Source organism: Ixodes scapularis, unplaced genomic scaffold (assembly GCF_016920785.2).
Source record: "Ixodes scapularis isolate PalLabHiFi unplaced genomic scaffold, ASM1692078v2 PGA_scaffold11__112_contigs__length_91849675, whole genome shotgun sequence".
Taxonomy (NCBI): domain Eukaryota; kingdom Metazoa; phylum Arthropoda; class Arachnida; order Ixodida; family Ixodidae; genus Ixodes; species Ixodes scapularis.
This window is the reverse complement of record NW_024609837.1, coordinates 37,833,094-37,857,999: the sequence shown is the minus strand read 5'-3', so window position 1 is coordinate 37,857,999 and position 24,906 is coordinate 37,833,094. Positions and strand designations below refer to the sequence as shown.

At 46.1% G+C, this 24,906-nt stretch overlaps 1 non-coding gene across 1 annotated transcript in view; it reads right to left on the bottom strand.

Moving 5' to 3' along the window:
* Positions 1–24,906, bottom strand: part of LOC115329904 — an 84,892-nt gene that overhangs the window by 7,259 nt on the left and 52,727 nt on the right. Inside the window, exons 3-5 of the transcript XR_006077466.1 lie at positions 9,952–10,064; positions 8,268–8,385; positions 7,953–8,177 (exon numbers count right to left, since the gene is read on the bottom strand). This is a non-coding gene — a transcript (uncharacterized LOC115329904). The remainder of the gene's footprint in view (positions 1–7,952; positions 8,178–8,267; positions 8,386–9,951; positions 10,065–24,906) is intronic.

The window sequence follows — 24,906 nt, the reverse complement described above, 5'->3', positions numbered from 1 at the left end:
AGCGTTCGATTCCGCTGTTACGCCGCTATCGACGCTCTATTGTAATCGTATGTTTCCTTTTTTGTTTGTTTTGGGAACAAGTTCGCCCCATTAAACGTTTAGTTTGTTTCAGTTTTTGTCGCCTCATCAATTTTAATTCTTCACAGTATACAAGATCCTGAGCCTGTCTAGTGTGCCTGCCGGCTTCACTAAGTGACACAAATTATCCCCGCTTATACGAGGACGCTAGGGCGTTAGGCCTGCAGGTCGCCTCTTTATCCGAAAAACAAAAATGGTGTTTAGCATAGTACTTGCGCCAGGAGGCTCGTTTGAATGCAGGACCGAAACTAGCTTCTATTGGATTGCATTTCTCGATGTAGGTGTCAATTTCGGTTTATCTTCTAAATTCAAGATGTGTCTCACAGCGTAATTATTAAGCTAAAGAAAATGTTTACGGAAACATTATTTTGTGACACATGTCTGATTCCGGCACTTTTAAAGACGGGGCCTTTCATACACCGTCGAGGTGTCAGAATGTTTTACTTCTTTTAAAAATCTGCGCTGATATTTTTGTGGTCTTCCGGCTTTTTCTCACTGAGACAATCAGCATGGAAAACAATTAACTACGGCAGGGACGTAGCCAGGATCTTGTCCCGGGGGGGGGGGGGGGGGGGGTTGGGTTGGGGCTTATGACAAAATGCTGTATGAGGGGAGGGGGGAGGGGAGGCCACAGCAATATGGAACATCTAGGGGGGGGGGGGGGGGGGGGCGAGCCCCATGCCCCCCGCCCCCTGGCTACGTGCCTTAACTACGGGCACTTTCATGGGTTTTTGGGCATCTAAAATATTACTTGCTTTAGCATTCATTCTAAGCATACGAATAAAATAATAAATGCCAATTTTACAAAATATCGCCACGGGTTATGAGTATAGAATATGTTCAAAAACATAAATTAAGAAACGATGTTCTCACTACAAAACGTATTCGTTTTTACGACAGCGAATATTCTTCCTTGTTGTGGACACGTTGCCCAGAGAAGAGGGGAGCGGAAGTTCAGACGAAATGAGGAGGTCCAGTTACTCCTTGTTCAGTTAGCGCAGGGCTAGAACATCACACTACTGACCAAGCGGTCTAAGGTTCGATCCCCGTGCGCTCCCCGGAGGGGCGGACGCGTTCAAGTCATGATCCCGTGGGGTGTGCCTTAGGCAGATCACGCGAGAAGGGCGAGGGAAAGCCGTCCACAAGGGAATACGGCTTCGCCTTCGCATCCGGGACGCGCCCCTACATGGCGACGTCCCACGGTCTGCCTGAGCTAAGCCTAGATAGGGATGCGGGGAACACGTGGTTTTCACACTCCCCCTTCCTTAAGGCTGAGGTAGGATTTAAGGAAAATAAAAATTACCTACCGGCTCTCGAAAACAAAACAAAAACAACGCGGCGGTGCCAGCTCCCTCATGCATTGGGTAACATATAGTTTGCCGTCTTTGGTGACGTTCCTGACGTTGCAGTAGTTCGCTCACCGTGGCGTAGGGTCCCTGCTGGAAGGTTTGCCGGGCCCTGGGAGTCGTCACGGGACGAACGGGAACGGCTGGTCTTTGTCGGCGAGCTGCCCGACCGCCGCGCGGGTCCCGTGGTCGTGGATGAAGATTGGGCAGTCCCCTGACCGGTTGTCGATCTCCCGACACGCACGAAGACGGTGGGTCGCTGGTTCGGCCCTCGGCCGGCCGGAATCGCGGGGCTGCTTGACAAGTCACGCGCAGCTGTGGTCCATGAACGCCGCTGAACCGCCGTAGCCAGGAGACAGCAGCTCCCGAACGGCGCGAAACCCCGTGCTGCCTGGGGATCCTCTTCGTGGATGCGGGGACGTACTGCGGTCGAATGACCACTTGGTCTCCGACCGCTTGTGACGACGCTCGCACCGTGCTCTTGCGGTGAGGTGTTGCACCCGTGAGCTTAGGTGGCAATAATTGACCAATGGCCGTTACGCCTACCCTTTCCCTCGGATGCCGTAGTTCGGGGGATTCCCCTACGTGTTGATCCGGGAGCGAACGCTGAGGTGACCTTCTATCTAGGTCACTGCTTGCCACCAAACAATGGTGTCTGGCGCGTTCGCGAAAGCAGCAGGTGCATTGTGCTTTGCACTTACCTTGATGTGACATTTCGTCACTTACTGGGGCTGCCTCTACGAAAACTTCGGATATTAGTTTTTCCAAGTTCGCAGATTGTAGCGAGACGCCTGATGTTCATCGTCGGCGTTGTCTCGCGTTTTGCGTGCATATTGCTGCGGGGGCTGCGTTCGTTCGTCCGCTTTTTTTTTTCCCCTTTCGTCGTAGGGTTTGAGATCGCAGACATGCACAGGCCCGCTGACTTTTCTTGAGTCCTTCTCAGTCAGCTTTTAAACGAGTGGTGAAAATACTTCGTGCACTCGGTACGGGTCTAACCACTTTGGTGCCAGTGAAGCACAAAAACCTTTGCTGGCATCGCTCAGAACATGATTTCGTCTGAGCACGAGATCGCCTACTTTGTAGCGGAGATCCCGGCGAGAGCGGTCGTACTGAGCTTTTTGTTTAGCTCGCGGTACCCCGAGATTGCGACGGGCCTCCGAGAAAGCTTTCGTCATCCGGGTTTGTAACGCGGCGCATGTTCAGCCTGTTTCGACTGTGCGACGCTCACCCCAGTGTGTGCCCCCAGGACGCGGTCCATTTCATTCGGCAATTCTCTTTCAAATGTGAGGAAGGCGGGGATAAAGCCTGTCGAACGATTGACAGTGGAACGGAGAGCGAACCCAATCTCGGGAATGTATGCGTTCCAGTCGCGGTGCTTTTGGCAAATGCTGCAAGCATGGGTTTGTTGTTTCTGTTACATCGCTCCGTGATGTTTGCCTGTGGGTGGAAGGGTGTGGTTGTTCTGTGCTTCATGCCCAGCACTTTGCAAGCGTCCACAAATACCTTCCCGACGAAGTAGCTTGCTCTATCTGTTAGAAGAGCTTCAGCGAACCTCAATCGGGTGAAAACCTCCACGAGCTTTTCAGTGACTGCTTGGGCCGCAAGTTTTCGTAGTGGGAAAAATTCTACCCATTCCCTGAAGTGGTCAGTAACAACCAATAGATACTTGTGTCCTTCGGGGCTCCATGGTAAAGGGCCCACCCCGTCGCAAGCCGCCAAAGACCATGGTTCTTGGCTGTGGATCGGCTGCATTAGGCCCGGAGGTTTGCCGCCTCTTGGTTTGAAGCTTTGGCAAGTGTGGCACGTGGGGGCGCAGCGGAATACGTCCCTTTTTATGCCCGGCCAGGTTGTGATGTGGCATAACTTTTTGTAAATCTTGGAGCCGCTCGCATGTCCAGTGAAGTGCGAGTCGTGATAGTAACGCATTACTGCGCACCTCAGTCTTTTTGGCACTACCAGCTTGAACACATTACCTGTGTCCTTCTCATATGGGATGTACTTCAGCAGGAGCCCGTCGGCGTTCAACAAAAATCGATCCAACGTGTCAGTACCATTACCAGATCCATCCCGACATTCGGCGTTTACTGCAATACCAGCTGTCGCACGCCCGGCGGACGCGCCGCCCGACTCCACAGAGTCCGACTCACTCGAGGGTCCGTCGATCACATTTCGACAAAACGGATCATTCCGCTGAGCTTTCAGTAGCTCTTCTTTGCTGAACACGATTCCCACACTCTAAGAAAAAATGGAGGAAAAAAGTACGAACGGCGCGTCTTCCTTGTAATGAGCCACCCCAGAATGTATCCGCGAAGTGACGTGTACGGGTGAGACAGGTGGGTTAACATTTTTGTAATGAGCTGCCGCAGACTGTCGCCACGAAGCGGCGTGAACGGGCAGGCTGCGTCGGTGAGCACGCGCCTCAAAGATACACGCGCGGCAAAATGTCCCTACAGCGTGCATTTCGCGTAACGAGTGACGATGAAACGTTAGTGTTGATGAAACGCGTCTACAAAACGTGTATCAACGAAAACGTGTTTTCACAAAACGTCAGGAGAAGAAGTCACTATTCTACGTTCGGTTGTCACATAATTGTAGTCAGCTAATGGCAGGCGACTGCCGATAAAATTTTGGGGAAATTTTTCTCCCGACTGCTACAAAATAGACACTGCCTAATTCTAGAGGTAATCCCGGTACGGAACGGTCAATTGTTGCAAAGGAGTAGGTTGCAGAGCACTTACGATGAAAACACCGGACTCGAAATATGTAATCCAAAAAATTATGTCGACACGGGCACTGCAGAACAACACAAAAACGAAAGGAAAGGGGTCCATGAACATTCAACACAATGTAGCAGAAGCAGTAGTTGGCCGAACCGAACACTAAACTCATCACATGAATTCCTTGGGCTTTTCTGAAGAACTCGCTGGTTGCCGATATACGCGTAGGACTTTTCAAACACTGGGAATCTTGGTACACTCGAATAGGTCGTCGCGGACGAAATCTACGGCAGCCCCGCTGGTCGCGGAACAGCACACAAGAAACTAGGCCGGGAAGCACCGAGATCGAAAAAAGCTACTACCTCCATCCGTAAAACCTTTACCTTCGTCCATGTTTTCAGCTTGGGGACAGAAAGAAAAAGAGTGGAGTAGGGGAAAAGCAGCTCCTTCAAGGCCAAAAGGGGGCGCCCTCGCAAAGGTTTATCTTCAGGGGCAACCCAACAATAAACACGAGAGGATTAGTCACTTATATTCTCTTGAAAGTTCAACCCAGAGTTAATAGTGCACTGGATGCTATCCTTGGCCTTGGCCTTCAGGCAGGTGCCGTGCTCCGCCTTATCTCTAGCTTGGAGACTGTAGTCATGCGATCCTGACCGGAGACCCGAGTGGCCTAAAGCAAGCATAACGTTCACTCTACTGTCAATACCGAGTGAACAGGATAGCTCCATAGTTCCTAAGGAACTGCCCAACCCAACAAGTGACCCCCAAAGGGGAATCCAAGCACAAGCTGATCGGGGCGCGTGGTTAACGTGGGGGTGCAGTGATACACCTAGAGGTTTTTTAAGGGAGAGGAGGATGCTCATTGTCGGTGTACAAGTACACTGGCTGGGCAACGCAGGGTGCATCTTTCAGGAAAAGGGTGTATGTGCGCCCGATGCACGCGAATACACCCTTTTTTTCTTATGGTGAATTCCGCTCGCAGATCCCGAGTGCTCCAAAAGCGCTCCATTTGGAGCGCGCATATTCCGCTTGCACATCTGGCTCGAGCTGGTCATCTTCCGCTCGTAGATCTCTGGCAGCGCCCGCTCCATGGAGCGCATCAAACCCCGCCGAACTTGCTCTGCGGGATTTCGCAGATCTCTCCGGAAGTTGACAGAGCGGCCCACGTGATTTCCGCCTAAATCGGCAGTGCGCATGCGCGGCGAGGATGGAGAGGTCGGCGGGCCGGTCGCGCCGTCGAGTTGGATCTGTGCGGGTGAAGTCGTAACAAAAATCTTAACTCCACCGCGGGCAATCGTTGTCCGTGCCCCACCGCTTCGAGGCGACCGAAAGGTACGTGACGGTGCCGAACGCGGACGTATTCGTGATTAGTGACATGGGCGTCGTGGTGCGTATAATTTCGCCCTTCTTAAGCTCTCTGCCTTTTCACCGTGATACATCCGCGGACCCCGCAGCGCGTCACCGGGCACCCGCCGCGCGTCATCGGGCCCAAACGCACGTCAGACGGCACCGAACCTCACTTATTCCCTTCACCCCTAAGCTGACATTGTGGTAGAAGCTACGGGCTTGCCGGACCAATCAGCCACCTCCCTCTCATCACCTGACCTCATTCTCCGCGCGTCGGTATGCGCGAGAGAGCGTTATCACGTGGCAAAAGTGTGGCTGGCCCAACGAGCACGTAGCTTCCACCGCACTGTCAGCTTCGGGGTGAACGGGGTGGGGAAAGCAACTTTTGTCTGAATTTTGAGCGACGGGATAATCTTCTAGGGGGACAATGGCTGTGTCCGGCTACAGAAACGAGATTCCGAGCAAGAGGGACTCCCCCTTTCCGTCTTCATGAACTGTTTGGTAGAATGCGCGATTTATGAGGTGCGGAGGAAAGCTAAGCAGAAAAAAAGTTGACTACAACACGGCTGTGCAAGAGACCACCGGGGTTACACCATTTCAATTGGCTCATGATCACAAAGTGACGACAATGCTGGACGCGATACTACCCCACGAATCGGCTGTCAACGGAAGCGACGACGCCCAGGTGGCTCCTCAACGGGCAGAAGAGGTCCGTCAGCTCGCCAGACTCCGGATTCAAGCCCAACAACCTATCGACACTGGCCGCTGCAGCCTTCGTCGTGGGGACGCCCACTTCCAGCCCGGAGACGGTGTGGGTGTGGACACCGATCCGCCGCCGTGGTCTCAGCGAAAAACTCCTGAAGCGCTACTTTGGGCCCTACAAAGTGCTTCGTCGACTCGGGGATCTGAACTACGAGGCGATGCCCGACGGAACACGGTCTTCATCACGCCGCCCTCCACGACCGGAAATCGTCCACGTCGTGCGCCTCAAGCCGTACTACGGTCGATAGGACTGTAAATTATGCTTTGTAAAACGCGCGATAGGATTGTGTTGCACAAGTCCACGTAGTTTGCCATTATGTTTGTTTGTTTCGCGGGTTTTGTTTCCCAGCACGTCGCATCGAGACGACGCGCTTATAAAGGGGGGAGTAATGCCACGCGCGTCGGCGAGCAAGCGCCTATGTGGTCGAGTGGTTACCGCGCATGACTGTCGCTCGGCAGGTGTAGGCTCGATCCCATTCAGCGGACTGTCTTTTTATTTATTCTTCTAACTTGGCCTACTCGTAAGGTCGAGAACATTCTCGTCTGATCAAGTTCCGAATGTTCTACGGACCGAAAGTTTTACACCGAATGATCCAGAAACCTACAAGGGTACATAAGGGACTCCGCAAGGCGAGCGGAGTCAGTCTCGCCCCAGCGTTCGACTCTGCTGTTGCGCCGACTTCGACGCCCGCGACACTCTGTTATTTTCTTTTGTACACTTTTATTTTTGGCACAAGTTCGCCACATTAAACGTTTCTTTCTTCCTGTTAATTTATTGTTTTTTGATCACCACCCGTGACTATATTACGGCGCGTCGCGCTGAAACCGTTAGGAAGTCGCTTCTCACACTCATTTGCTAGAAGTTTGCGTGACGTCCATGTTGCTACTATCTTTGGTTTAGTGCAAAGCACCCAATAAAAAGTCAAATATGGGGGACTTGCGTGCAAGACCAAGCAATGAGATCTTGCATGCCCCGAGGAAGGACTGTGAGCATTCATTCCGACTACCTCGGGACCCCTTGTTTTGCAAGCAAAATCTCAATTACACGGCACCTTCTCCGCAATAAGGCTCCGTACTCTGACGGGAACCTTGGATTGGATTCGAACCGCCACATGGGGATCCGAATGACGGCGCTTTGCTTCGAAGCCACGGAGGCGGCTCACCCATTAACGGAATGACTGTAACACATACGAACGTGTGTCAGTTTCATTCTGTTGCAGAGGGCGGCGCGACTGACGGCTCAGTGCACGCATGTATACGCGTCCCACAAATCAAGTTCCGCGAACTCACAACGCCCACACCTAGAATTAACAAAGTCCAGTTGTTCGTAAACATGGGGTTCTATAATAAGTACAAACTACAATTAATGGTGCTCAACCGTATTACAATCCTTAGATTCTTCTTTTTAATTGTTTACATTTTAGTGTCAGGTGCAAAAACAAAAAAAATATGTTATGGGTTTATCATACATGCAGCGGGGAGGATGTTTCTCGTGACTACGTTGTTATATCTCAGCTGCGGTTATTCCCCAGAGAGTTGTAAAAATAACGAAGTGAAGCGTTACAACGACCATGCATTAGGGTAGCTAACTATTAGTATACTTTTGGAGTATTTTAATGGCTTCCATGCATGCAGACGCATTATTCAAGCGTATATATACAGCACTGTTCAACATTTGACCTTAAAAAGCGGATCTGCTCACCTCCAGAGCTTCCTTCAGTCCACATCCAATGCAAGTGGAGGAGTCGGGATAAAAAAGTTCGGCCATGAAGCGTACCTCTGCGAGATTGTAATGAGCGAACTTCTCTATTTCGGCGACACGGGTTGCAGATCTGCTAAATGTTACTACTCCAAACGTGTCGTTGTTCGTGAGATCGTAAGAAGCCATCGATCTGAACGCATCTTTCAAAGCCTCAATGCGGAGGCCCTGTAATACAAAAATTGAGATCACTGTTGGGTTGGCTTACGTTTTTCGTACCTCTATATCTAATAAGCGTCCTTATTTTGTGCTACTTACAGACATACTGGCAGATACATCCAGCACAAAAACGGTGTAGTGACCGGAAGAGGGTGTGCCTATTTCTACCTCCTTGAACACAGTGTCAACATACGTCGTCTTGCTGGATTTCGTGGTTCTGGAGATAAAACACAAAAGCGTGTGTGTCATAAAAAAGTAGAAACAAGTCATTTTCTTCTGTTTACAAAGCATGACTTGGTGTCCACCAGTCGGGGACCCTCTAATTTACGATAACCAAAGAGGGACATAAAATGCCTGTGTCCACTGTTTGTTTTCTATGTCCCTCTCGCTATCGTAAAATAAACACCAACACGCTCAACCCTCCACGTGATATTACTTTTTGACCCGCGATATCATTAAGGCCTGAGCGACAAAGAGTAGTATATTAAAACTATGCCCACTTCTTTTAGGAAGCGAGCTCATTCACTCTATATAATAATAAAACAGATTTTTTGAAGTAATCACATAAAATTTGATATTAACGCGCCCTAGTAATTGCTAGAGTCTTGCCCGCCGCCAACACATCCTTGATACGAAGGCAGTAGGACTGAAGTTTTAGCGGTATATCAAGAAGCCAAGGTCTGGTACACGGACTGCGGTTCGTTTGGTGAAAGACTATAAACTTTCTAAAAACTATCGCGCGCCCATTTGTTGCCGTTTTCTTGGTTTTCCACATGTCCTTCGTTCGTTTGACACGTATATCCCCCATGCTGGAAAGCGCCAACACCGTGTCCGCACTAACAGTGTCCGCCAGCGCAAATAAATAAATGTTTGAATCTGTTTTAGCACTATGTGTATTGGCCTGGATTCGAAAGCAATTGCTGTAACTGACCAATTCTTTCGTCTATGTCATTGAAGAATGTTCTAAGTAACCTTTTATGTACGCGTTATTCGGGTCATTGCACTTATGGCCGATCTTGGGGAGAGAATGCACTCGGGTTTTTCCATAAAAATGCATTACCATTAATCAAGTTTTGACTGGTTTCTGTCTGCTCTATTTGCAGCAGCACTCTAGCGCCAGTTGAACTTCTATTGTGCATTATAATAAATATATGCAGCGAACGCACAAAACACAATCATGCGCCATTTTTGCTTTCCTCGCCCAGAAACATAGAAAACGTGTTGTTTCTAGACAAAACACTTTTCAAGTCGATCACCCCCCAAAACTCCGCGAGTGAAAAGTCACTTGGACATTTTAGTCCTCACATCCGTGGACAAGGCTCGGATCCTATGAATCGGTGACGTGACCGTCGCGTAGTGCACTGTACAAGGAAGAAAAATCGCGATTCGGTGCAACTTTTGAATCGGCCATTATGAAAGCGCATCGGCACTTCGTTGTTTTATTTGCTTGCGGGAGCCGCCATTTTGAGTTTAATTAAGAGCGGGCACAGTTGGCGATCCTTATGATAAAAAAAAGCGAAACTATTTACAAAATTAAATTGCTAAACATCCAAAAGTTTTCCGAACCAGTCGAATCTCGGGTCTGATAGGAATTCGCAAAATGCCCAAACTTAACGAATTTACCTCGGCAGCTCTTTCTTGTCCAAAACAAATTAGTGACACCTTTAGCTTCACATAATAAAACTTAAACAAAAAGGCAAAAATGAAATCGAGCTTTTTGTGCGTTTTCAATCATTTACTAATTTAGGAGCTCACATTCCAGAGCGCTGTGTGGTAAACTCACCGAATGTCCTGATGTTCTGAAATCACCTGCCATGTTGACTTCCCATCGCAGAAAACGTTCTGGTCGTTAGCCACTCCTTTAACGTGGTTCTTCTCTGTACAAAACGCGTTCATCTATCGATACATAAAGAAGTCAGTTCATTCATTAAAAATTCAATTCAGATTTGACATGCGGAAATGGGAAAGCAATATTACTGCGTGGAAGGCATTTGTGTGATTGTAAAGATTTTGCACAGTTTTGTCTTGAATATGATCAATACATAGCGCTGAAAAATATGGTTCGACAAGAAATTGAGTACCTAAAAGAAACTAAAACGTCTACGTATTTTTAATCTACAGATATTTTTATAATATTTTTGAACTTAACAGGACTGTTTATTCAGATATTCTGATAGACCCATCTCACCGGGAGTTGCACGACACCACCGCTGCCGCAGGGCATTCAGGTACTTATAACTCTCCCCAGTTTTCTGGCCGCGTCGACGCGCGTTCTGCGGTTGTACGCCCGGCGTTTGGAAATTTTCGGGTTAACACGAAACGTTTGATCGGGTGTTTGCTGACGGTCGTTAATGGGTGGCTTCACCTGTTCTGCGACAGCGTGCTACAAATACAGCACCATCCAGAAAGGCGTCGTATTGTATGTCTTCCCGAAAGAAAACAGCCTCCGAAAAGATTGGCTAATAAAGGTAAGCAGAGCCGGACAGAGCGGCAGGAAAAATAGTGTTTTTCAATTTGTTCCACGATTTGTTTCATCATTTGTATTCATACCCACAGTACGTTAGCCAGGGAGTGTAAGATTACAGGGCGTGCAGAAGTGTTCCGCTCGTTGGAACCTCCACGAGCACTCACCGTAGCTGTCTATCTCAATCGGGACCTCCGCACTGCTTTGCGGCGGCCGTTGTTCATACACTTTTGTTCGATATATATTGGTGGCTATAACTGTTATGGCAACATGTTTCAAGCCCAACTGTGCTTTAAAAGACCGAAACGATCAAAAACAAAATGGTTGATATATATCGCCTAAAAAGAAACGGCTTTTTCGAAGGTAGCCTTTCTACACCGAGGCTCTATATGACTCGGTTGTCAAATTTTTCAGTGTTAAAATCCTTACAAAAAAAAAAAGGCTTTAGCTATCGAAGCGAAAAGTGAATACATCACGCATGCAGTATACAGCACATCAATCGTTTTAATTAAGGAGACTCGCAAAACAAGCATCCAAACCAGATAATTAATGGTAAGGCGCTCCTGAAAAGAATGCGACGCACGTAGCGCTCACCGCATGCGTTTCTCGGTAGATATTACTGTTGCGGAAGCTGCCACGGCGACGCTGCAGCTCGCGACGTGGAATGTGACGTTACTAGCCTTTCATATATAAAGAAACAACCCGCCTAGCAACTGATTTCATTGTGGTTGAAGCACCGCTGTGGGTTGGTGCACGCATAGTTAGGGCCCCCGAGGAGCAGCGTGAATACGAGGAGCGGAAAAAAGGTAAAGGAACGGCAATACATGCATGAAGTGATTACTCAGCGTATCTTTCCTTTGCATGTAATATTCTTAATATCCTTTTGTGTCCTGAATGGATGTCCTGCTGACAAATTTGAGACGGGCCCCAGACCTCGTCAAGCTGCCACCGGCAGCTTTTTGTCTAGGGTCTCAGTTGGCATAAAGGCTATAAATAAAACGATTGATTGATTGATTGATTGAATACGGCGGCAACATTTGGTTTAGTGTGGTGGGAAATCGATGCAGGTGATACCACAGCTTCGCCGGTCACCCATCTTCACAACGTGAATTGTAGTCCTAACTTTTTTTTCTTAGCACAACGTGTAAATATCGCATTATGCAATTTAGAAGTGTGACACTTAACGTCAAAAAGGCAGCAAAATAGCCTTACCCACCGCCACAACGTAATTTTTTCTTGCGTTACTGGTCCATTCTGCACTAACACCGCTCAAGACCACAAAAAAAAAAACGACCACCGTTGGGATCTGAGCTTGCGCGAACAAAATAAAATTGAATAAAAATTGTGCACGAAAACCCATCTCCACTCGTCGTTTTTAGGTATCTGGCATGGCGGTTTCTTTTTGACAGGCGAGTTGTATGTGTTTGTGTGTAGGCTTCTGTGACCCAAGATGTCAGCCAGAATGAAACCACTTTTAGAAAGCTATCGCTCCCCGAGAAAGTTTATTTAGCTCTTTTGACTTCATTTTCGAATAAACATTATGCCCAAGACTGAGCACTAGCAACTTCCGTTTTCCATCGACAAATTTGATGGTGTTCCGAAGTGCCACACAGAGCTGACGATTCCTCGAAATCTCATGTTCTTTGCCATTGAACTACATTTTCACTTGAGTCCCAAGAAGTGGCATTGTTGTTTTTTTGCCGCGGCCGCACTGGCACCACAGGATGATCGCAGTGGGTCCTTGCGTTCAAGAAGACGACGAACCAGACAACGATGAAGCAGACGTCAAAGGGATTTTAAAGCTATAAGACAAATGCAACAGATATTCAAAAGAATCGAAGCCGATACCGTAGCAGCTCAAACGATGATGCATGTGCACCGCAGCCCTTTGCCACCGGGAAGACGGAGAGGGAAGACTACGTGTAGCATATCGGCGGCACCTCTTCCGGAATGCGCGCGCTTGTGCAGTTCGCTTGGTAAGACCGCTCTCTTAACTTATTGTGTTTTAAATTTACGCTGGGCTCCCCCAAGCAATGTTTAATGCTAAAATAAAGCATGCAATTAAAAAAAATACTTACCCCTTAAACAAAGTATTTACGTGACGAAATAATTATTTTGAGTTAGCACAGTTTCCGAAACATGATTTTATCTTGAGATGCCGGCCCAAAGGACTAATACGTTTTGCAATTACTCATATAAAACACACCTTAAATATTGCGCCTATCTTTGTATATTTCCTAAGGTCTTTTTTTTTGTGCAAGGCGTATTTTTTTGTTTAGGCACTTCAACAACGTTTTTGAAGATTTCAGTGCCTTTTGTTGGTCTCGTCAGGAAACAAGTAAGGAAGAAGTTTACCAAATTTCACCAAATCCTTTTTTGGTGTAAGGAAAATCAATACTTTAATCTTATTAGGGAGTTTCACAGAGGATCAGGGGCATAGAGTCTAGCTCACAAAAATTGAATTTAAAAAATTTAAACCGCCAAGAAGTTTTCATTGCGAAAATAATCTCTATTTCAATACTTTATTGAACATTTGTTTGCAAGTTGAAAAACAAATTCGGTATTAGTTGTTAGCGCTGTGCGGCCACTGAGCACGATCCATAAAAGTATTAATACAATGGCCGAAGATAGTCTAATATCCTCTGCCCAAATGCTGTTGACATTTATTGAAACCTAGCCAGAACTGTTATAGTGGAATTCAGTCTTCTTTCCACAATGTAATTTTTAAACGGGCTAATATTTTGTTCTAATACACCTGCTATTTTGCCGTTAAATGAGAATATTCTCAAAAACGCACTTACCCCTTTAATGTACGGTTGATACATGAGAGATGCATTTGGTTTGTCCCATCTCTCAAACAAACGATGGAATTTGCATGGTTTGTTATCGCATGTTTGACACGAGGAAGCGATCTTAAGGTTTTCCCCGCATTTGATGTGAGGCACCACATGGGGTCTCTTTCAAGCATAACAAAACATTTTACGGTATGAATATTTGCATTAAATGAAAAATTGCAATACAGTATATTACTTTACAGTGCATCTAGAAATACACGTCACTTATTAGTAACAGCTCAGAAATAAAAATAACTGTCATAAACTGTATCTTCCTAGTGGTACATGGGTATCGGTTGTGCTTGACGTTATTTAATTTGCAGCGCAATCCATGTGAATGATTTAGAGGAATAAAAAAAAAACATTCGGAAGTTTGCTTGAGCTATGCATTCTATAGGTACGATGACACGATTACGCTCCAAGTTTTGCCACAAAATAAACTGACTGTAGAGTTGAGGTACTTACATTTTTGTTTCTGCACCAGCGGTCGTAGATATCCTGATCCGTTTGCCAGGAACTATGCTCATCCAGCGCCCCGTATCTAAAATGAGCCCATTCATGAACTACTGTCGCGGCTGAAAAAAAAAAAGTGAAACTGGGTATTAATAAAGGGTAAATTTTAGAAGTGTGAAATGTTAACATTTTTCGAAGCAGTTGAATTTCTTGAAAGAATAATGCCGCAAAGCTAGATTTGAAGATAAAGTGGGTAGGCAGGCCAGCTGGTTAATGTACACATTAAAAGAAAAAAAAAAGAAAAACCAAGACGACGGACAAAAAAGGGAACAACAAATAAAACGTCTCAAATAGTCTGCGTTCTTATTTATGCCAAATACTCTTGAAAAAGTATGAAATAAAGTGTTCATTTTATTACTATAATTCAAAACATCACTCGTTTTGATCCAAGCTGCGTGAGTGTCGCTTGACAGGTGACGTTTCTTTGTTTCGTTCCGCGTCGTAGAGACATTCAGATTCAATATTACGACCTGGTTTATGTCGTACACTTGAAATTATTTTCAACGGTGCTTCCATAGCTCTTATATTCTAGCCTAAGAGTTTTTACTGGGGCGCTCCAGCGGTTTTTAAGCTACCTACACTAAGCTTTTTTTTTATAATACCCAGGTTCTATTCTCTGCGGCATGCGATTTATTGTATCTATATTCATAACAAATATTGGAAAAAATGGCATATGATGGTTATGCCAAAACCATCCTTCAAGTTCCTCTGCTTTTTTAGGTGGGATGAGGCCGCGTGCTGCATAACTTGTAAGTCAAACAGGCAACTTTAAAAACACAGTATTGTGCGCTTTGTCTTCTCATTTGCCGGCAAGAGATTTCCTTAAGTGATCATTTCACCCCAACATACTTCTTGGCGACCTGTCAGAAACAAGCTGCACTGTAAAGACCATGGAGGTAGGAAGCTTTTGAAGGCGACATGACGCCACAAGAGGTGAAGCCGAGGAAGACTTCCGGTTGGGAGGTATACGCTTTCAATGATGACCAAAACCAAAAGACGCTATTGGGCGGAAAGAGCAGCTGATTTGGCGTCAGAAGCTTGTCACCCTTGGGGGTGTTCCCACCGATTGCAGCCTCTACTTCCGTCTTCCCTTAGGCTTTTCTCTTCTGGCTGGCTTGCGCCGCGATGTCGCCTCCTCTTGTTCATGCATCCATAGCACCGATAACAACAGATTTGAAGTCGACCGTTGATGTTGTCAGTAGTCTTTCAACCTTTCAGGCAAAATTCAAAAATTCAATAACTTCGCAAAAAAAAAATTTTCTACCTTGTAATTTGGGTTACTATTTAGATGTTTCTGGTAAATAACTAGACAATCTGCCTGGTGGAGAAAAATGGTAAAAAGGGTTAATGGGACAAGGCCCGTTTCAGCATTAGACTGTGGCGCATATAAAATTAGGATCAAAGCAGCCAGCACGGGCAGTTTTCTTATGCCCCCCCCCCCCCCTGCCTTAGTGCCTTTCATTGTTTTTCATTGGATGGGACGTTGTTGAAAATATTCAACAGGCTACCGCCCGAGGAGGACTACGAAGCAACTCGAGTAGATAAAGATTTTGCCCAGGTCGTCGCAAGACGTGTCCACTTGCCATTTTCGCGTCGCATGATCGGATATCGAAGTGTTAACCCGGGTGAGACTTTCCAAACTGTTTTAGGACACTGTGGTTTATGAATGATCACAACGTTTCTAAAATTTAGGTCATTGTTTTCTTGTGGCTTCACGTGGTGTGCTGAACGAAGTTGAAGAAGATGCTCGGTCATCAATCCCTTGCAAAACTGTGTAACTTGTCGCTGTCGGTAGTTCCAGCGCTTTGAAAGTTCATCTGGTCTCCGATGTTCTACCTTAGGTTTTGTGGACGGGAACAAGGTTGTTAGTCGCTTGCCGATCAAGAAATGAGCAGGAGTTTAAGCTCTCGGCTCGTCGTGCTCTGAGTGCATAGCAGTCAATGGTCGTTCAACGGCCGTGATACCACCGCTGTTCAACTTCGTCTGTCACCTTTGTGAGCTCTTCGAAGTTTAAATAACTTCATCCAGAAACTGTTCGAAGGCACGATATCACATTAGGCACCAGTCTCTCTCGAAAAACTCCCAGCCAGGGTGCCCGTTCAGCGCAGAAGTTTCATGAAATCTGATGATGCGCAGCGTAATCTTCAACGTGCTGGTGGCGTAAGGCAGTCCATACTTCCGTGATGTTCTTAGGCTTCCGTTAGAAGGTCAGAGCGTTATCTGGCTAGAATATTTTTGGCAGACCACTGCGCGCAACAAAACGACGCAGTACTGATATGAAGGTCTCGGAAGACATACTGGATATGATTTCAAGGTACACCGCTCTTGTCACAACGCATATAAAGTGTGTAATAAAACTTTGTTAGGGTTCATATTTGTCGTATAAAGTGACCCTGCGTAATCTTCTCCTACAACCTGAAAGGGGTTTGTTGGCTTAATACAGTCCGTAGGTAGAGGGCCTGTAGGTCTTGATATGTCGAGCCAATAACTCTAGCATGTAGGGTATGTCTGCATATTTTTCTTTAGCAGTTACCTTCCTAGAATCATCCAGAGTCCTTCACGTAGTTGCGCTCGAGTTTCAGCAACTGCTCCGTGTAGAACTCGTTAGTGTGTGCTTGGGACTAACAACTCGGTTAGACCGTAGTTGGCTGGTGAAGTGATAGTGTGCTTTACTTCCACGCTTGACTGCAATTCTTGGAGTCTTCCGTCCGCTCGTAACACTTTTTTTTTGTAATCGAGAAATGAATTAAGCTCGCCTATTTGGGAGCTTTGACTGGTTTTGCGTTCTTCACCTATGTGACGGCATCTCTTCTGGAAATAAGGTGCTTTCAGCAATTGTGATCCAGTGCTCTTCTGCTCGGGTTACTTCGCTCGCGGAGAGGCGATTCGCTGACCACTTTTCTCTTGAGCCGCTGTTTGTAAAATGAAGTATCCAAGCAGTAACTCGAATTACTTTCTGCAGACTGCTGTAACGATAAAGCTCAAAGAGTGGTTCAAAATATCTCGTTCCAACTGGGTAGTACTGCAGTGGATGTGCATTCTTTCTGCTTCCCTTATACTTTCTCGAAGGAGTGATCTAGCCATTTAAACATTAGGTCTGTGGAGCGACACTGGGCCTTCCCACCAAGCCTGAGTAGTCTTCAGTTTTTCGACAGAGATCCCTCTAGGGAGTAAATCGGCCGGGTTGTCCTTTTCAGGGCAGTATCTAAGGTTGGATTTAAACGTTAGCCGTTTTATCTCTTCGACACGGTTTGTTACAAACGTTTCCCAGCGCTGCTGTTGGCATTGAATCCACTTCAGTGTATTCATTAAATCTTTCTACAAGTAGCAGGTGAAGTCATCTGCCTCAAACGTTCTCTAAGTGTACTGCAAGAGCCTCGCTCCGATGAGTTCTGCCATCAGTTCGAACCGTAGGAGATTTTGACTTTAATTGGAGTAACCTGAGTTTTTGCTACAAGTAAATCAGTCTGGACGTTTCCTTCATTGTCCGTTAATCAAATGTAAAGTTTGGCGCTATAGACTTGGGGACTCGCAACTGTGAAGACATGCAATTTGTTAGATCAATCGAATCTTCGCACTTCGTGGTACAAGAATCGTTGTATGGCAAGTAACTGAAGTTGGTGAACTTCTTTGCATCACGTGCTCCACTCTTTACTGACGCCGTCGGGAACGTCAGAGTTCTAGGAAATTTTCCCTTGCCACCGCCTCTGAAATAAAATTTTTGCCCTAACTCACAAACGCAAAAATAGGTCCGTGATATAAACATTTGTGCCGACGCTTTAACATAAACCTCTTAGTGTTGACACCCGACGCTAGGAAAGTTATCACAGTTTCTAGTGAATTATTGAGGGTGCCCTCAGTAGTGTCGCATACCACGCTAAGGATCTTTGTTTCGGGAGTTTTTTCTAAAGGTCCTTTCAGAATCTCGTCTTCACCTTCAGTGAAGCACTCTTCTAACTTCGTGTGGTTCGACGTCCACTTCTTCATCGTCATGTCAGCGGCTCGCATAATTTCCTGCGTTTCATGTTAGATTTTCACAACTTCAATGTCCTTCTTTGCTCCCATGAGCACGTCGTTGACTTAGAATGATCGACCATACCAAGATGTGTGCAGTCTTTGGGTGTATTTCGATCGTCTCAAAGTGACGCTGGAGCGTAGCTGTAAGCATAAAAGTGCTAGACGTGGTTCCGAAGAGCACTCGCGTCATCCTCCATTCTTGTAGTTGTGGCAAAACACCGGGAGTCCAAGTTGTGCTAGCAAAGCACATAAAACTAAGAGCATCACGATCCTCCGCTTTGATTGAAACTCGTGTGAACGCCTTTTGAATATCTGGTGTCATTGCAACTGTCATTGTTCGGAATCGCACCAAGATCTGCAGCAGCTCGTCTACTAACTTGGATTCTGTTTCCTAATGAGCTTTGAGAAAATCTTGTTCCTGCTTGTGTGAGGACGCATCGAACACGACTCTCATCTGATTTTTTTACAGACTTTTTTCATACTACTCTCTGATGTGACATGTAGCATAGGTGGTCGGGCTTGTTTACGGTGTACGCTGCTACCGCGTAGGGAATAACGTCTGCGTGGCCGTCTTGTAGGTACTGACAAATTGTTCCGTCGTAGTCCTCGGGGACCTTGTCTTTCTGGAACATGCGAACCAGTCCACGCAGTCGAGGCTCTGCCCGGTCTTCGTTGTTTTGAGCTGTTTTGTCAGGTCTGTTTTTCAGTGTAGAGATACCTCATAACGTCCTTCGCTGGCGCAAATCGCTTGCTGGAATCTTTCTAGTACGTAGTTTTCATAAGCTGACTTGACCATAGTGCCCGAAATTCAAATATTCTCGAGGTCCCAAAATGCTTGTAATCTTCTTTCACCTCTTCGCTGCAGCGCGTCGATACCAAGTGCGCACACAATTACGCTTGTTTGGTTTGTCAAGGAGCACGACGCTTCTGTGGGCTTTTGCAGTGTCTATTCGAGGCAAATGTTGAGAGCCATGATTGACTGGTCCGCATTCGGACGACTTCTTCCTTGACAGTCTTCCAAATATGGTCGGCACCAATATATAAGTTGATACTGCAAGCATCGTTATTTTCCGAAAAAAAAAAAAAACGCATGAGCCTGCTAGGTTTTTGCCTTGCTCCTGGAGAGCCCGCAAAGATGCATGGTTTACTGTGAGCTTCTCTATGTCGTTGCAAATGTAACACACCTCTACCGCTTCTATCACGTACTTTGATGGTTTTAGTTCTTTATTGTAACTTGAACAAGCTTTCGCCGTGTCATTCGGGAATAGATTGATCCAGAGATGTTAATTTTGATGTTTACCTCACCGATTACCCGCACTTCGAATCGGCGAGAGTTGTCTTCTTGGACAAACGTTCATTGACTCCCACCGTCTAGAATTCCTCTCGCATAAACGTAGGCTCCATTACCGGTAATCCATGACCTGAATGTCTGTACCGGGACTTGTGGTGTCTCATTTTCCTTGGTGTTGTCAGCAACGAAGATGTAGTGCTTTGGTATTGAGTTCTTTCGAGAGTTCCTTTTTTTCTGGCATGTGGCGCGTGCCTTTCTTTGCACGCACCACATGATATACGACATCTGCAGCACCATGCTTTCTGAGCTTGCATCGTACACTTGTAGTAGATCTTGTCTTGTGATAGTTTGTGCTTGTTTTCCTCTAAACGTTTTGTTGTGTATCACTCTTTCGTTTTATGTCTTGGGGAGCCACAGAAAAACCAATGTGTGGGGGACGGCTTTGCACAGAGCACTGGTGCTGTTGTCTTCGAATCTCGAATTTTGGTGGGCTCAACAGAAATACTTTTGTCTTTTGTGGTACAGTCAGAAACAAACTCCTCTCTCGTATTTCTACTTCACTTTTCAAGTACTCCGAAATTCCCTCTAGGTCGCTATTTACTGGTGTTGTTGCCGTTATGCCTGGATCTCCGAAGCTTTGTAGCAAGTAGGAATATATTATGATTTCGCTTAGCGGAACCTTCAATAAAATCTCTTACAACATCGCTGAATACGAGATGGCGTCGGCTTCAAGGCCTTTTAGACCTCGGATTTTGATTTGTACAGCGTCCAACATCTTCCGTAGAGCGAAGAATTTGCCAGTCGATTTCACTTTCTGGCGAGTCCTACGCCCGGCGACATGATCATTGACTATCAGACTAGTATCGCCAAATCGTCCCTACAGGATTTTCACTGCGTCGGAATATTATGATTCCGCTACTTGTAAACCAACGATAGCCTTAGCCGCTGCTCCAGTGAGAAGTGACCTGAGGTATTGGAACTTGTCTATGTTTCTCAGTACCGTATTTTCGTGGACCGTGTTGGTGAACATGCTCCAAAAGGATTTGCACTCTCCGATACGCCCGTCGAATTTCTGCATTTCCAGCTTTAGTAGTTTTGCCCCTTGCTTGTCAGATTATTCTCGCGGCGTCGTTTACCTTCCGTTTGAGACGTCGGTGGAGCTGTTACCTGACTGAAATTGAGCCGGTCAATGTAGTGCTTCAGTCTAGCAAGCCCGTAAGCTACCTTGCTCTCCTTAATTCATCACACTTTCGCACTAATGTTTTAAATCTCCATCCTCCATGAATTGCTGTAACTCACGATTTAGGCACGTGAGTTCCAAGCCGCTTACGGTCAGTCGCTCGAGCAACATTGAAAAATCCTTGAGGTCGTAGATGTCTTTTTAAATAACTGTATTGACCTCATTAATGAGCCGAGTGGTTTGAGCGCAACGAGCTCTCCATTTCGTTCTGACCCTTTCCATGTCGTCAGATCGTCCTCCGGTGCTGGTTAGGGCCGCCGATGAGGTGAAGAGTTCCCGGGTTTCGGCACCAAAGCTCCTTTTGTTCAATAATTAAACGATCGTTCTGGTGTCGAAAAATGGTAAAGGATTTAATGGGACAAGGCCCGTTTGAGCATTACACTATGGAGGATAAAAATTAGAATCGAAGCGACCATCACCTGGAGCTTTCTCGCGCCCACCCGGGCTGCTTCTGTGCCCCTCGTTGTCTTTCATTGAATGGGACGCTGTTGATAAAACTATTCAAGAGTGTCTATTAATGTGTTGAATCAAATCTGTGACAAATCAGTGACAATCATTATTTCAACTTCAATTTTTTAACGGAGCCCGTGACGAATACAAGTGTCGCAGTTAGAATAGTGTGCAGTCACTAAGCCATGTTCGAGCACTACATTTCAACTCCCTACTATAAACACGACAAGTATGATCACTCTTCTTTATTTCGAATCAATGGCCGGTTTATGTTCGTATTGTTTTTGTGTGGAATGTGATATATATCTCTGAAAACATACCCCGCAATAACAAACCTATTTTTTTTTTTTTAGCACTTGCACATAGGCCATCTAAATTGGTAGACCTATGATTCAACCTAGATTCACTGAATGTTCCCAGAGTACCGAATTCAGTACAGCCAGCTTGCTGGAAGTCAATCCCACAGAATTCAGTTCATATTGGCTGGATTAGCCCGTGGCGGAAGTTATCAGTCGGCCATTTTGTAGATCGGTATAAAAAAAAAAAAAAAAAAAGAACGTATATAAGACGTTTCCGCGTTACCACGACTGGTACCCTGGGAATCGATGACTTGGGACCGAACGGAAGGTGCGTTCATTTTCCCTAGATTTCTTTTTTTTATATCAAAGAAAAAAATTGCCTACTCATTTGCTCGCTCCGTGTGCGCTAGTGATGCGTTTCAAACTCCATTCCTCAGACACTAAGCCTAACACTCGAATTCGATGTGTCTCGAGGGAAGAAGGAGGGTGACGATACAGCGATGAGTAACTCACGCACCGCTCGGAACGAAAGAAATAACTTTAATAAAAACAATCTAGTGTCACCACAGGCCAGGAACGTAGATTAAAGAGCTCACACAAGAACGAACGCTGAACTGGACGCGCTTCGCGTCAACCGCACAACAGCGCAACGTTGAGGATCGTGACTGCTGAGCTCCGACTCGGCTCTGAATTGAAGCTTACGAGTTTCGCTACTCTGCGAACATTCAGTGGCTCTAATGCAGCCAAGTCGCGTTCTGATTGCGATATTAAATAGAAAAGCGGAACGTGTGTTTTGGAATTCACGTGCTTTTTGCTCCGAATTTGCCCACGTGCATTTTTCTGTTCCTCAAATGCGCCAATTTTTATACAAACTTAAAGAGTTCTGCCAGTTCTAGGAGTATAACTCAGCAACGAACTTTAAGAACTCAGCATGAAAATATCAGAACCACAACCCAGCCGCTTTTTTCATCAACAGCATGTTAATGTAAAAACGCAACACTTCAATTCTTCGAGATTAAATTTATTTAGATAGCATTCTTTTTGTAGGCTAGTACAACAGAATTAGTCTCCTATATGGCTCGTTTTTTTTTAGTCGGTTTCAAATTCATTTAAAATAATTTAGAAGATGAAACATTTGAGTGATTAACTTGGTACATGAGAAACGCTTATCAAGAAAAAGTATAGTTATTTGAAAGTGATTTTGTTACATAAGCTTTCCTAAATGTTATTGGGATTACTTTCAATAACCCTATTTTTTTATAAAGCTATGTGTTCTGAGCAATGAGAGCGAAATTCAGTTGTATTAAACGACGCACACACCAGCGTTAAGTGCGAGACACATGGACGGCAGAATCGTTCGATCCGACGTCCGATCCGACAGTCCGAACGCCGGTCCGAATCGCCGCGCGCGACAGTTTGAGACACACGCTTCCGACCTTACATGCGACGCGACGATCCGTTCGGCTCCGCCCAGGAGATCCAAGCACTCCAGCGGAGGTCCGCGTTCACAGATCTCTGTTGTCAGATTGACGGTTTAGCTCACACGAGCAAACTTAGAAGCTCGTTCTCGTTAGCGCGTGCATTCTTTGCCGGGGCCATCTTCCTCGAATGGGTCGGCGGGATCCACGCGTCCGGCTTCCCGTCGCCCGTCCCGACAGACCCAGTACGTCATCATGACGTTCGCGCTAGCTGGGCTGTCATTGGCTGGACGCATCCGACAATCCGTCCGCCGTGCGAAGCTATCTGGCGCGTTGGACGCACGTCGGATCGCCGATCCGACGCCTGACGCGACCAAATTTTTCGGATCAGGCAGTCGTATTGCCGGATCGGACGTCGGATCGGATGGATTTTTCGCGCATGTGTCTCGCGCTTTATTTCTCAGTTGGGAAACTGCCATAGAGGTTGCTCTGAAAATATGGCACCAATCTGTCCTCGAGAACCGAGCTAATTGCGAACACAACGCCGCCATTTCTCCTGCAGCGGCCACTCGAGGAACTGCACATTACTTCAATTATGGGTTTCATTGGTCACTTCGGCGGCTGAACAGATATAGTGGACGAGGGCTACAAGGTGCCACCCCCGCCTCCCCGGCGGACGCGCCGCGTCTTACCACCGAAGTTAAAATGCACCTAGGTCGGGACGCGCTACATGAAAGCGCCGCTGAGACATGGTTGTATAAAACAATATTAATTGTACCGCAAAACCTTGCAAACTAAAGATATTAAAAACGTCACCCGCCTCTCATTTTGTACTAAACTCCAATAAATTTCAAACAAAAAGTGTCTTTTCCGTTTGTTTTTACACAAAAACATGCTTTCTAAAAGCTCAAGGTGACCACAGTACAGACAAATTCAAAAGGGTGGCGCTGTTGTCGTAATTAGCTCGGTCTCAGTGGACGCCAGCGGCCCAGGCTTCGACGGCGAGTTTCTCAACTGAGTGTTTTAGTAAAGTTGGCACACACCTTTCATTTTTGCGTCTGAGGGCAAGCGTTTATGAGTTTCCAGCAGTCGATAAAAATGGTGATATCGATCTTATGTTACACTGTTGTCACTTCCGGGCGCTGCACTAGCACCGAAGTTACTGCGTTAGATTTTGAACAGCCTAACCCAACCTTCCGTGAGAATGTTTTCACAAATTATTTTTCCCCACGCATTTACGTATTTTTTATAGAGGTCAAGTGATAACAGAGAAATTATGACAGAAGTTACTCACCATTCTGTTTTGCATACTTGCTGTTCGAGTTCGAGTTCACGAAACTTAGCGGCAGCTGTATGGTGCCGCCACCCTTCCGACAAAGCGCTATTCGGTTAATATTGCCGACTTTCCCTGTTCTTGTGACGTGAAATGGGGCTCCCTCGAGAAAACTACGAGGAACCACAGTAAAATTCTTCTGCCGGCTGTCGGAATGAACCATAAGCATTACGGACTTAAAGTAAACATGGCCGTATGTCGCGTCTTGTAGAAGCCTTGACGATGCTCTGAATAGGTCCTGTTTGAAAAGTGAAGAAGTGCAAGAATAAAATAGAGCTGTTCCTGAGAAAAGAGCTTCAATACGTATAGCATTAAGCGCGCATCAGTGACCTGTAATACACAATATACAAAATTACCATTGTAAAAGCGTAAGGTGGTTAGATTGTCTGTCTAGGAGGAAAAGCTTGTAATGGAGCTTTTTTTGTATTTCGAGCTTCTGAGTATAGCCGTGAGTCCTATTCTTTTAGCCAAATATTAAACTCAAAAACTTCTTGCTTTCAATAAAACTATAATGTGCGCGAACAGTGTGTTATACAACTCAGAAAGGCGTTTTCACCGACACAACAGAATCTCAAACGCGTACTGGGAAGGGTAGCGAACCTTGTGAAGAAATCCTGTCGAAAGCCAAACAAACACGACTTAATACGCGCTGAGAACACTGTGATATATTCAGGTTTCACTTACCTTCAAGTTTTTATTCACAGTCGGGTTGTACGGAATGTTAACGAAAACGCCAATGTCCGAGTATCCGCCGTCACTGTTCATTTTCAACACGATAGCCATCGCAGATGAAAGTGTCATAAGAAAAAGCCCTACTGCCTTCATATCGATTTTGTTCTGTAGGTAAAGAGACCACATCGAGATATTTTTACTGAAAAG